This window comes from Hibiscus syriacus, unplaced genomic scaffold, assembly GCF_006381635.1.
Source record: "Hibiscus syriacus cultivar Baekdansim isolate YM2019G1 unplaced genomic scaffold, ASM638163v2 tig00110271_pilon, whole genome shotgun sequence".
Classification (NCBI taxonomy): Eukaryota; Viridiplantae; Streptophyta; class Magnoliopsida; order Malvales; family Malvaceae; genus Hibiscus; species Hibiscus syriacus.
In genome coordinates this window covers 445,600-458,714 of record NW_024062657.1, presented here as the reverse complement: position 1 = coordinate 458,714, position 13,115 = coordinate 445,600, and the positions used below count along the sequence as shown (strand labels likewise).

The 13,115-nt window shown below is 38.6% G+C and overlaps 1 pseudogene; it reads left to right on the top strand.

The window, feature by feature from the left end:
* Window positions 1-7,913, top strand: part of LOC120115744 — a 54,734-nt pseudogene extending 46,821 nt beyond the window's left edge.
* The last annotated feature ends 5,202 nt before the right edge of the window (window positions 7,914-13,115 follow it).

Genomic DNA, 13,115 nt, shown 5'->3' with positions numbered 1-13,115 from the left:
AATCAGAGTATAATTTATATATGCAAAGAACAGTCTAATAAACTCTTTAGCTTTACTGTTAAATGCCACAGGTGTTTAGGTTGTGCTATTATTTCGCAGATATTCACTGAGTAGCGACTAGACTGAAGCCAGCTGCTAGAATCATTCTTTGACCTCATAAAAGAAAGATCAATCTCTATTGTAGAGTATAACTTTTACATTTCTGTTAAGTTTTCAAAGCCAGATATTACAGGAAGTCAAAAATAGCTTCATGGTTTCAAAACTTTATAAAACTCCAAACTCAGAGAATTATGATGTACAACTCCAGTCACAATTGAATGATGAGTAAGCAAGAGAGAGTTCAACATGAATACACTTTATAAAATGATCTTAAGGAACAGTCCCATATTAATTAGTTCTACATGAAGATTAAGACCCTTTAGTTAGATGGATCACTTGACAATTATGCATCCAAACTTGAACCTAAATTGTAGGCACTTTACCTGTGATAAATCTAATTTTGAATAGAATTTCAGGAATTGAGCTTGCAAATGCACTACTTGTACAAAATTAAAGAAATTGAAATATCAATTACTTTAATGTTAAATTTGTGGACCTTGGATTTCAAAGTAATCATTACTTCAATAAACCCTAATTCTGTAGACATCATAAAATTTTCAACGACAATTTTATTCACTCGGCTAAAATGTAAGAAAGCATCTCAATTTCACAGTTCACGGCACCATCACCTAGTAACAAATAAGTGATTTCTTAACTTTCCAATCATAGGCAAACGACAACAAATTTAGCCAAAATTAGTTATGGTAAGCATAATCCTAAGTAAACAAGTGTAGTAAACAGAGTCAACGGATTAAACCTGAGTAAACTCATGTAGTATGTCTCTATCACTTCGTTTGACTTGTGCAAGTCCAAACCCGAACAAGACGAACTGACCCCCCCCGACTCCATGGTCGCCCCAATTCCACTCCATTCTGGTCATGAACAACAGTGTTATTCACGAAGTGATCAACCTCTGGTACGATTGGCCCAACGGAAGAAACTTCAACATCATCCAGCACCAGCTGGGGAATGTCCTCCACGATCTCGAGTGGAATAACGGGACTTCCTTCTTTTACACCCTCGATTCCTTCAAAACCTGCAGTAGCGTTCAGCTCGAGGTCGGGATTTTACGCCCCGACTGGCTCGACGGAGCTACGTACTTGGGTTAGCGAGAGGCGGACGAGTTCGTTTGCAATGTGTGGGAGAAAGCGGATTTCATCACGTATTTTGAGGATGTGGTCACTAAGAGACCCGTTCTCTGGATCTTCTACACCGGCGAGTCTAACTGATTTCGATTCAGTTCAATTTTAATCTGATGAATGAAGGTGAAAATTGAAAGTGTAGGGAGGGAGGCGCATGTGATGACATTTGAGGCGGGAGCAGTTCTTGATGATTCCAAGTGGCAAGCCCCCATATACTGCTTGCACAACACCACCAAAACCACCACCCACAGATTGCTGGGTGGAGCTCTCAAAGGTTTTAAAAAAAGGTTAAAGGGCGCGACAATTAAAATTTGTAAACTTGCGGCGTTTGTAAACACAAACGCCACTATAGTACAAGTGTATAACGGCGTTTGAATAAAAATGCCACTAAAGTACGCATCTTTAGCGGAATTTGTATAAAAATGCCACTAAAGTATGAGTCTTTAGCGGTGTTTGTATAAAAACGCCACTATAGTACATGTGTATAACGGCGTTTGTATAAAAACGCCATTAAAGTATAATTCTATAACGGCGTTTGTATAAAAATGCCACTAAATTACTAGTCTTTAGCGGCGTTTGTATAAAAACGCCACTAAAGTACTACTCTTTTGCGGCGTTTGTTGAAAAAACGCCACTATCGATGAACCTATTGCGGCGTTTTTATAAAAACGCTGCTAAAGTTACCATTTGTGGCGTTTGCTATGTAAACGCCGCTATATGTTTAAAATTAGTGGCGTTTACTCCTAAAACGCCGCTAACAACGCCGCTGTAGAACAATTTTGTTGTAGTGCTTGCGTAGGTTATTTCATCAAGTCTATCTCAATATAGACCACTCAAATAAGGTATATGAAATCATTAAGAGTATTTTAAAATGTTCAACCTCTCAATTTTAAGATTCAATGAATTCATCAAGTCCGTCTCACAAGGACCACCAAAAGTCTAGTTTATGAATTCATTAAGAATATTTAATAGTTCATATTGTCAATTTGGTGAGTTTATAATGTCCATCTCACAAGGACTACCTGAATCTTGGACTTCGAACTCATTAAGAGTGTAAAACTCATCCTCTGACTCAATCAGTGAATCCATCAAGTTAATTTCACTAGGATCAACCAAATATTGGGCTTTGAATTCATTAAGAGTGCAAAGCTCATTCTTTCACTTTGGTGAATTCATCAAGTCATTCTCACTAGAACCACCCAAAATTTGGGGTATGAATCCATTAAGAGCAAAAGCTCAACCATATGCATGTACATTTTTTGCCATAGGATAGTAACAATATGTACTATGAGTTTTTCCATAGCTTCTTTTGACCAAATTGAACTTAGACGACTAAATTAAGTATTCACCATAAATTCATCAACCAAATTGGCTTAAGACTCATCACCCTCTTTATTATGTACTTTAATTTAAGTACCATCTCTTTATTTTACAGACGCATGCTTTTTTTAATCATTATAGGCTTGGTTTTAAATCATACATATAGTATGTTATGAGAAACACATAGGATGAAAAACTTTTCCTTTCTTTAAGGATTCTCAACAACATAGATTCCTATGACGTTTAGCCTTTTTCTTGACTAACTCGAGATTTATTATCTCAAACTTCATGGTAAAGATACTAAAATAAATTTTATAAGCTTTCACAAAAGTTGTTCTACCTAAGATAAACAATGAAAAAAATCATATGCTCTTTTTGGGTATCCCTATGTGTGCCCCTCCAATAAAAGTTTGTCATGTTGTATAATTAATATAATAAAAATGCCTTTTAATTTTTCATTATTTATTTTCTTTTTATTTCTAGTCATATTTCTTTTTCGATTCAGTTTTACTGAATTTTTTTCTCTTTATTTTTTTTTATTTTTTTAGATATGAGAAATCAAGCGGACAAAGATGTTCAAGATACACTTAACATTCGACAATTCTTCTCAGTTTCTCCCTTTATCCTCCTTTCATATCTAAAGCATTCGTTGGCACCGTCCCTTTTTCATCTTCACGTGTTTCCAACATTCTACAATTCTTCTCAATTTCTCCAAACTCCCCAAAAGGCAAAGCCGATACACTCCAAAAATGCGAAGTTGAAGTAGCTCAAGGAGAGACCAAAATATGTGCTATCGGAGTAGAATCTTTACACGATTTTCTAAGCATTACATTTAGACCCAAGATTGATTTCAAGTTCAAAAGTACCACGCACCCCACAATAAGAGCCTTAATCTTTCAGAAGTACACATTTTAAAATATATTAGAGAGATTAAATCTCCAAATAAAGTGGTGTATGGGGTGAAAAAAAATCTTATCCCTTTTTTGATTTCTCATATCTAAAAAATATGTAAAAATTTGAAGATAAGAAAGAGAAATTTAGCCAAAACAAAAAAATAAATTTTTCATTGTATTATCAATTATCATTTTAGGATTGTATGATACATTTTTGATAAATTGTAATTACTAATTTATTATAAATTAAAAAAAAGGATTTAAAGCTCAAATGGTTAGTATGTTTACTATAATTTGTTAACCACGTAAACACTTGTTCAAATATCAACACCAGCATATTAATTAAATTTATGTTACTTTAATGGATGCTAGAAAGTTTAACTTGTAAGCTTTAATAGTTTATTTAATGTTGTGGGTTGTTCTTTGCCTATAAAAGAACGTTTTATGCTAACTTTCAATTTACACCAAATAAAGTCAAGTGTTATTTCATTCGATTCTTGTTTCTTCCTCTTATTATTTTGAGCCTTTGTGGCTTGTGGGATATTCAACAATTGGTTTCAAAGCCTTGGTGAGGGTTATTCAATTTGTTTTGTTGTTACTAAAGTAATGTGGTAGTGTGACGGTGCATGTCTATGAAAGTACTGGAAAGACTTGGTATTTAAATGATCCGTGTGATCTACCTCTCTTTCTTGGGAACTTACCTGGTTTATTGTTCAGAAAATAATTCCACTATTTCATTTTGTGAGAATCTTTTGTTGACAATAAGACTAACTTACATGCTGTCAGTGAGATGAGGAAGCTTAACAATACATGGTCAACTTACATGATGTCATATATATACAGGGACAAGACCTATGAAAGATTGTCAATGTAAATGAAATGAGCACCCAGAAGTAGATGACACAAATGACATACAAAGAAAATGGAAGATAAGAGCAAGCAAAGCAATGTTCGCCCTAAATACAGCAGTAGAGGAAGATATGTGTCCACAAATTATGACTACTAAATATGGTCGCGAAATATGTGCAAGTATACATAATCAAACAATTAATACAGTGATGAGTGAGTATCGTCTCCACAGGGATTGAAGGAAATTTATAAGTTCAATCACAACAATTAACTACTTCACCTAAGTATAGTTAGTGATGGTATGTACAAATGAGAATATTGTGGCTAAATGAATGGAAATGTATTGGCAAAAATAAATTGAGTGTAGTGGAATCAATTGAAAATGCAAAGGCAAAACAAAATATAAACACTGGATTTAATAAAAATGACTTCAGAATCCTCACACAACAAGCTACTATAGGAATGAATGATATGAGTCACTTAGGAAACTTAAGCCAATTTTCTCAGGATGGTCTTACTTCTATACCTTACTTGCCCGACAGGGTTTACAAAAGGTGTCATATGCTATCTCTATTCAAGGGACTCGACAGGTTAAGGATGCCATGTCAATACCTCTCAGCGTTAGCAGGTGCAGGGATCCCATTGGTCCAGATCAACAGAATATGTCACGACAATACCACTTAGCTTCAGCACTAGCATCTAACCTCTCGAACGAGAACTACTCATTTTAGTCGATTGAAATCCTAGCCTTATATCTAAGGTTAGATTAGGTCTAGTTTCTATCTAGAATCCTTACTTATGTGGATCCTCCCTAGTTTCTCTTGAACACTAAAGATATGCTACTTAGTCATTCTCTCAAACAGTAAGCATTCTCCTAAGGAATGGTTAATCTCATAGCTCCTACAACCTTAAGGTATTAAACATCATAAGCAAAACAAATAACATAATGCAAAAACAAACATCAATTAAAATAAAACTTAAGTATCCATAAGGAACTCCCACTAAGTAAGACTAGTTCATTGTGGGTTACAAGCAACAAAGAATAAAATTAATTCGTTCCATACAACCCAACTAAAATAAATAAAAGCAAACAACAAAGGTATGGAGGAAAAACCTTCGATGTGCACTACCTGAGCTCCCCTCGACCACCACGAACTACCCTAGGTTGCTAGCTTCTCTCAGACGCCTAGCTCGCCACTCCCTCTAGCTTGTTAATGGAGGAATGTCATGGAAAAAATGATTGACGAGAAAAAGGAGATATTTTCTCATTTGAATTTAAGCTCAACGGCGTATAAAGAGAGTTTTTTAATCTGGTGGCTTCATCTCCTTTTTTTATAGTGGGGAATAAACAAAAGAATTTGTGCTAAAATTCCTAGGATACCCCGAGCTGGTTCCTTCACGTGAGCAGGTGAGGCAAATGTGGCAGTGGTCCTCTCCTAGGCAGCTAGGCGTGGTCCATTTGATAGGCTTGTAGCTGGGCGTGCGTGCCGACAGGAGTAGTCAACCTAGATGGTAGATGTTCCCTCATAGGTGTCTCACAGCTGAAGGCACGTGAAGGCAGGGACAATTAGCTCCTGAAATATCTTCTTTCATCTTTTTTGCTTTCGAAATGTCGTTCGAGTTGGCATTTGCATTCTGCTCAGCATTCCCAGCATGTCACGACAATTCTCCTTGTTTATTATTGCTCCCAAATCCTGCACATCACCAAACAAAGCACCTTCCCCATAAAAGCAACACCGTTTTCAAAATAAAATGTCACGAGAAAATATATTTCCACCACATGCAACTATATGATCCTAAATGCATCTAAATGATCTTATATGAGCTCTTAGACAGTCAATAACTTAAGTGAAAAGGCCCAAAATATGACCTTTTTACGGAGTTACCACACCCCTTAACTTAAGCTATTGCTTGTCCTCAAGCAATGGATAGTAGTAAGCAAAATAAAAACACCATGGAAAGTTCAGGTTCAATATAGTCATATGGGATAAAATTTAATCCCTCAGAACAGTTGGTTTCAACATGCTAGACTAGTTTGAGAAATCAAGTATTGTTCCCTAGTGCAAGATCCTTTGTGTGAGTGTCTGTGTACTTGTATCAAGTCCATGCTTACCAAATCTAGAAAATTTATAAGCAAGTTCTCTTTTTTTTTCCACAAAATTTACAAGTTTACTTCCACATTGTTTTCTTCTTCTTCTTTTTAAATGCTATGAGGGGAGTCAGCCCATCACACCTACCATCCCACACTCTAGGTGAAAGAGAGCATACCTTCCACCCCCGAGCTAGTCAGGTAGAGTCATCCGTGACTATTTTCATTCACTCATATGTCGCAGCTGCCATTTATTTAAATTTAGTTTCCAAGCAATATCGTGGCATAGCGGAGTGTCCATCTACAGATATGCCGAAGTATTTATTTGTAATTTCATTTTTTTCATCATTTTTTAATTTTTTTTGGAACATGTGGGGTTTTCATCATTCAAGGACATTGTCAAAGTTTTATGCCAAGACATGCAAGAGTTCTCTTAAATTTTTTTTCTAAGTTCCTTAAGCATAGAAAACATACAATCATCTATCAAAAGTTACAAAGAGTCCTAGAGTTGGTTCTATCATCCTCAATAGTCAGGTACATTCAATTCTAGCCATAAAGAGTTCATCACCATCTTATATCATTAATTTATTCCAGAAAACTAATTCAAATACTTGCTAATGTCATGGCATATTCATTCTACTAATACTATTGACACATGGCTAGAATGTTGGTTAGCTGGTCCGTGCAGCCCTTAGTCGCTTTGGTCGGTTGTTGGGCGTTAAGGCAGCCTCGAAACCTAAGCTTGGTTGCTTAACTTGTCACGAAAGTAAGAATAGAAAGATTATGAATGAAAATAATACCTGCACGAGAGTATTTGGCTTGAAAGCAGAGTTAGTCTTATTTCTAATAGAATGAATGAATGAATATAATGGGGTTGGGGAGCCCCTTTTAATAATGGGAATCCTCTAAGAGTTAATGACTAAATCTACTTCTACTCTAACTAAAAGTACATCCCTACTTTAGTTTAAAGTCTAAAGGTTAAATCCTACTTGAACCAAGATGGTGGCTTTGTCCATTTTCTTAGAGTGGGTCGGTCTTGGCTTGGAGAGAGCCCGAGTCATGTTGTGCTCGGCCTTATCCAATTATGGCGTGGGTTTGGCACATCCCTTGGTGTGTTTTGGGGTAGACTTTGTTCATCGCCTGATGCATCTGGGCCTGAGATTGCTTTGGTGCGCACAGATGTGTACTGGTGGATGTTGTACTCGCCCTTAAGATCGTGGTATGTGACATTCTCCCCCACTAGTTCTAGTGACTCCCTCATCGCTCGGCTTGAATGAAATTGCTTGATTTTGTCCTTGAATTGCCATAGGGATTCGGCAAGTTCCTAGCTCCCCTCGTTTTCAAGAAGCCCCTTCCATTGAACTAGATATTCGTGCCTTGGTTTTTCCTCACTCAGTGATTGGCTCTTTCAATGTGGATGACTTCGACTTCCCTTTCGTAAGAGGCTTTTATTCCAACTGGAGATCGATGAGAAATACTTTGGTTGGGATCATCCTTGTCTGGATGAAAAGGCTTGAGTAGGCTCACGTGCAATACAAGGTGAGCCTTGATTGTTTGTGGCAAGTCTAACTTATAGGCCATGGTGCATATTCGTTTCTTGATTTTGAATGGTCATTCGTATCTTCGCAGCAACCCTTTATGTCTATATTGGTTGCGTAAGATGTTTGTAAGTTTGGCAAGGACTAGGTCTCCTTCATGGAAATTTACGTCCCTTCGATTTTTGTCTGCCCACTTCTTGGTACATTTCTTAGCTTTATGTAGGCAAGCTCGGGCTAACTCATGGTTGTCTTGCCATTCCTTGGAAAATTCATAAGCAGATAGATTGGGTCCTTGCTACCCAGTTATAACAGTGTCAGGTGTAAGCAGTTTCTGCCCGTTTACAATCTAGAACGGGCTTTGGTTGGTGGCTTTGCTCTTTTGCAAGTTGTAGGAAAAATTGTGCCACGTCTAGAAGCTTTGGCCAATCGCGTTGTGTGGCACTTACGTAGTGCCTAAGATAAATTTCTAGGAGGCCATTGACTCTTTCGATTTGCCCATCGGTTTGTGGGTGGACTGTAATTGAAAAGTTTAGGCTTGTCCCTATCAATTTGAATAGCTCGGTCCAAAACCTGCCCTTGAATCAAGTATCTCAGCCACTAATGATTGTCTTTGGAACACCCGAGTATTTTACCATATGTTTGAGGAAAAGATGGAATACTTCCTCGACTGGGCATACTTTATACATAGGGATGAATGTTCCATACTTGGAGAATCTATCAACTACCACCATGATGCTTGATAGTCCAACTGAGTGTGGGATTCTAACGATGAAGTCCATTGAGATGTTTTCCAATGGTCGTTCAGGAATGGGAAAATGTTGTAGCAATCCTGTCGATTTTTTTATTTCTATCTTATCTTGTTGTCACATAAGGCATGTTTTTACGTAGGCCTATACATCTTCGTTTATGTGCGACCAATAGTAATGTTCGTTTAGCAAGGCCATTATTCTATGGGTCCCTGGATGTCCTTCCCACTTGGAATCGTGGCATTCCATAAGGAGTTCCTTGCGCAACTTTCCATATTTGGGCATATAGATACGATGCCCACGAGTATATAGTAGTAATTTCTCAAGCCAGAATCTTCTAGATTTGACTTTTTTGGCGTATTCGATCAGTGATTTGGCTCATGGATCTTGCAATAGCCCTTCCTTTATGCATTCTAATGTTTATCCCTTCAGTGAGCTAATGACTTCGATGTTGTACCTTCAGCTTAAGGCATCAGCGATACAAATTACTTTTCCTGACTTGTGTTCCATGGAGAAATCAAACTTGACAAGGAATTCTTGCCAACGAGCTTGTTTAGGGGATAACTTCTTTTGGGCCAGGAAGTAGTTGTTCGCGATGTTATCGGTGAACACTATGAATTTTGATCCAAGTACATAGTGTCTCCATAGGCGTAAGCAGTGTATTACGGAAGTCATCTCTTTTTCATGGGTTGAGTATCTTTTTCAGTCTCGTTGAGTTTTTTGCTTTAATAGCCAATTTGGTGTCCATCTTGCATAAAGACTCCCCCGATGGCAACATCAAATGCGTAGGTGTGAACCTTGAAAGATTTGATATAGTTTGACAGGCACAACACTTGCTCGCTCGTTAGAAGTAGTTTGATATTGTCAAAGGCCTCTTGGAAATTTTGTTCCCAAACCCATGACTTGTGTTTCTTAAATAATTTGGTTAAGGGTGTGGCGATCCTGAAGTAGTCTTTAACAAATCTTCGATAGTAATTGGCTAATCTTAAAAAAGGATATTAGTTTGGTTACCTTGGTTGGGGGCTTCTAATCTTCAATGACTCGGATCTTGTCCTTATCCATTTGGATCATGCCCCTCCTATGATGTGGCCTAAGAAGGGGACTTTGTGTTGGGCAAACGAGCAATTCTCTTCTTTGATGTATAGCTTGTTCTCTCGTAAAACTTAGAACACTTGCCTCAGGTGTTGGACATGTTCCTCCAGTGTCTTCCTATATATCACGATGTCATCCAAGTAGAAAATAAAAAAATTGATCGAGAAAATGTTGTAATGCCTTATTCACGAGGGTACAAAAAGTTGCGGGGGTGTTTGTAAGGCCAAAGGGAAATACGAGGAATTCGTAGGAGGCATATCGTGTGACACATGTTGTCTTTGGTTCGTCTCCTTCTGTAATTCTAAGTTGTTAATATCCTGACCTTAGGTCTAGATTTGTTAACCACCTTGCATCGCCAAGTTGGTCAAACAAGTCTGCAATTAGGGGGATTGGATACTTGTTTTTCATGGTGAGCTTGTTTAGGGCTCGATAATCTATGCACATTCGAAGTGTTCCATCATTTTCTTTTGAAATAGTAATGGTGCTCCATAGGGTGATTGGGAAGGCATGATGCAACCTGCATCGAGGAGTTCCTTCAATTGTCTGCGTAACTCTTCTAATTCTGGTGGAGCCATTCGATAGGGTGATTTGGCAGGTGGCTCTGTGTTTGGTAGAAGTTCTATCTTATGGTTCACGTCCCTTTCTGAGGTAATGCCTTGGGTAGTTTGGGAGGCATTATGTCTTCAAATTCGGTCAATAGTTGTCTTATTTCCCGTGGGACATCTTCAGTTGCAATTTTTGTCTCGCTTACTAGTGTTGCCAGGAAGGTCAGCTCATTCTTGTGCATAGCTTTGGAGAATTGTATTGTGGATATGATCTTGGCCCCTACTCTGGGTCCTTGATTAACTGAGACAATGCATTGATGCTTTGGGTCCAAGATACATAGACAGTCGGCAAAGGGGACTAGGAAGGCATTGATATTGTCGAAAAACTTAACCCGAGTACCACATTGAAATCATCAAGGGGAATTATTTTGATGACTTCTTTACCGGTCCAGCTTCCGATGTTGAGTTCAACTCCTTTGGAGATTCCTGTGATTGGAACTTATTTGGCATTCATGGTTTTGATGAAGCCACTTGCTCTATCTATGTGAAGGGTAAGTTTACTTACGACTTGGTTGGACATGAATAGTTCTAAGACGTTAGTGTCCACAAGTGCACTTAGTTTCTGTCCCTTTATGGAGATGTCCACAACATTAGTCCTTTTTTCTTTCGACCCTTCTTGACTTTCATGGTACTGATGATGGATCCAAGTTTAAGAGTCTCAGATTCTTCTTCTTCTTTCTTACCGGTTCATTCGATGGCAGAAAGTTGATGCTTTTGAGGGCACGCTCTAGCCAAGTGTCCCAGACCCTTGCAATTGTAGCATTGGATGGGTTATTTTTCTCAATTTTCCCCTTGTTGGATTTTGTTATTCGATGGTTTTCCAGTACCACTCGGTTCTTTGTCTGATTTTCCTTTAAATGACTTCTCCTTATCTCCATATTTGGCTTTATGTTTTGATTTGGAGGATTCATACTTTCAAACCCTAAGTTCTATGAGTGACTCGATAGTAGTCAAGTCTTTGGCGAGATCCTTGACTCCTTGACGTTCTAGCTCGTTCTTCGCCCATGGCTTTAGCACATCCATTAAGGTGAAGAACTTATCATCTTCAATTAAACTCGAGACTTGAAGGCTTAACTCGACAAATTGTCAAACTTTCTCTCTTAGTGGGCCTTCATGCCTAAGACACCTTAGTTTTGATCATGCCTCGCTCTCAACATGATGATGGTAGAGTTGTTCTTTGAATTCAGTCTGGAACTCTTCCCAGGTTACCATGGTGGTGCCGTCTTGTTTCATCTTGGCGCACTTATGTCATCACCGTAAGAGTGCTAAATCCGTTAAGTAAATAGATGTAATGTTTACCTTTTCAGTATCATTCTCTATGCCCATAGCTAGGAAGTATTGATCCATGTCCCACATAAGATTTTCTACGTCTTTGGCCTAAATGGTCCCTTTAAACTTTTCTAGTTTAGGGACTTCAGCTCGATCCTTGGGGGCACTGGTCAGCATGTTGCCAGCCATGACAACCTTGCACAAGGCCACCTCGGTCTTGAATTGCTCGATCTACTTCTTCAAGTTTTCGACTTCGATCTCGAAACCCTTATTCTTATTCGACCTCTTATATTAGAGCTAGGTTTTGGGTTTCAACAACATCTTCATGTTGAGAACTCTTCGAATCAAATCCATTGAGTGTCGCTTGCAAATCCTCTTGGATATTCTACAAGGATTCAAGCTTCTCGAGATATAATGATCCCAGCTTCTCAAGATCAATGGATTGTAACAGATCCAAAACCTGCTTGGTCTCTCTCGTAGAGTCCTCAAGTTTGGTAATCTTACCTTGGTGTGATGCGAGTATGTCCTTTGACGTTCCTCGCTTATTCTCTAGGTTACGAGTCTTGACGCCTTCGGATATTGCTACCTCGGCATGTTGTGAAGCCATCTCATCTAATCACGAACCTGACTCTAATACCACTTGACACAAGGCTAGACTGTTGGCTAGTTGGTCCGTGCAACCCTTAGTCAGTTTTCTCAGTTGCTGGGCGCTAAGGCAACCTGGAAACCTAAGCTTGGTTGTTTAACTTATCGCGAAAGTAAGAATAGAAAGAGTATGAATGAAAATAAGAGATGCCAAGAGTATTTGGCTTGAAAGTCGGGTTAGTCTTATTTCCAATAGAAATAATGAATGAATACAATGGGGTGGGGGCCCCTTTTATAATGAGAATCCCCTAAGAGTTAATGACTAAGTCTACTTATACTCTAACTAAAATTACATCCATACATTAGTTAAATGTCTAAAGGTTGAATCCTACTTGAACGAGGACGGTGACTTTTTCCCTTTTCTTAGAGAGGGTCGATCTTGGCTTGGAGAGGGCCTGAGTCATGTTGTTCTTGGCCTTATCCAATTCTGGAAGGGGCTTGGCACATCCCTTGGCATGTTTTAGGGAAGACTTTGTTTGCCGCTTGATGCATCCGGGCCTGGGAAAGGCTTTGGTGCGTGCGAATGCGTGCTGGTGGATGTTTGACTCGCCCTCAAGGTTGCGGTCCGTGACACTATCATGCAATGATTTGACATACCCTAAACTTGAGAGAAGCATTATCCTCAATGATAAATAAAAACTAAGTTAAAACTAGACTACATGTTATGCAATGCAATGCAATGAAATATACCTTGACTTTTTATGATAGTGGTGGTGTGGCAGTCGTGCGACGTAGACGCTTACGCGATGGTATGGGGATGGAGTGTTCCGAATCTGATGATGGTGCAGTAGGGAGTCCTAAGGCCTTTATGGATTAGGGTGAATTAAG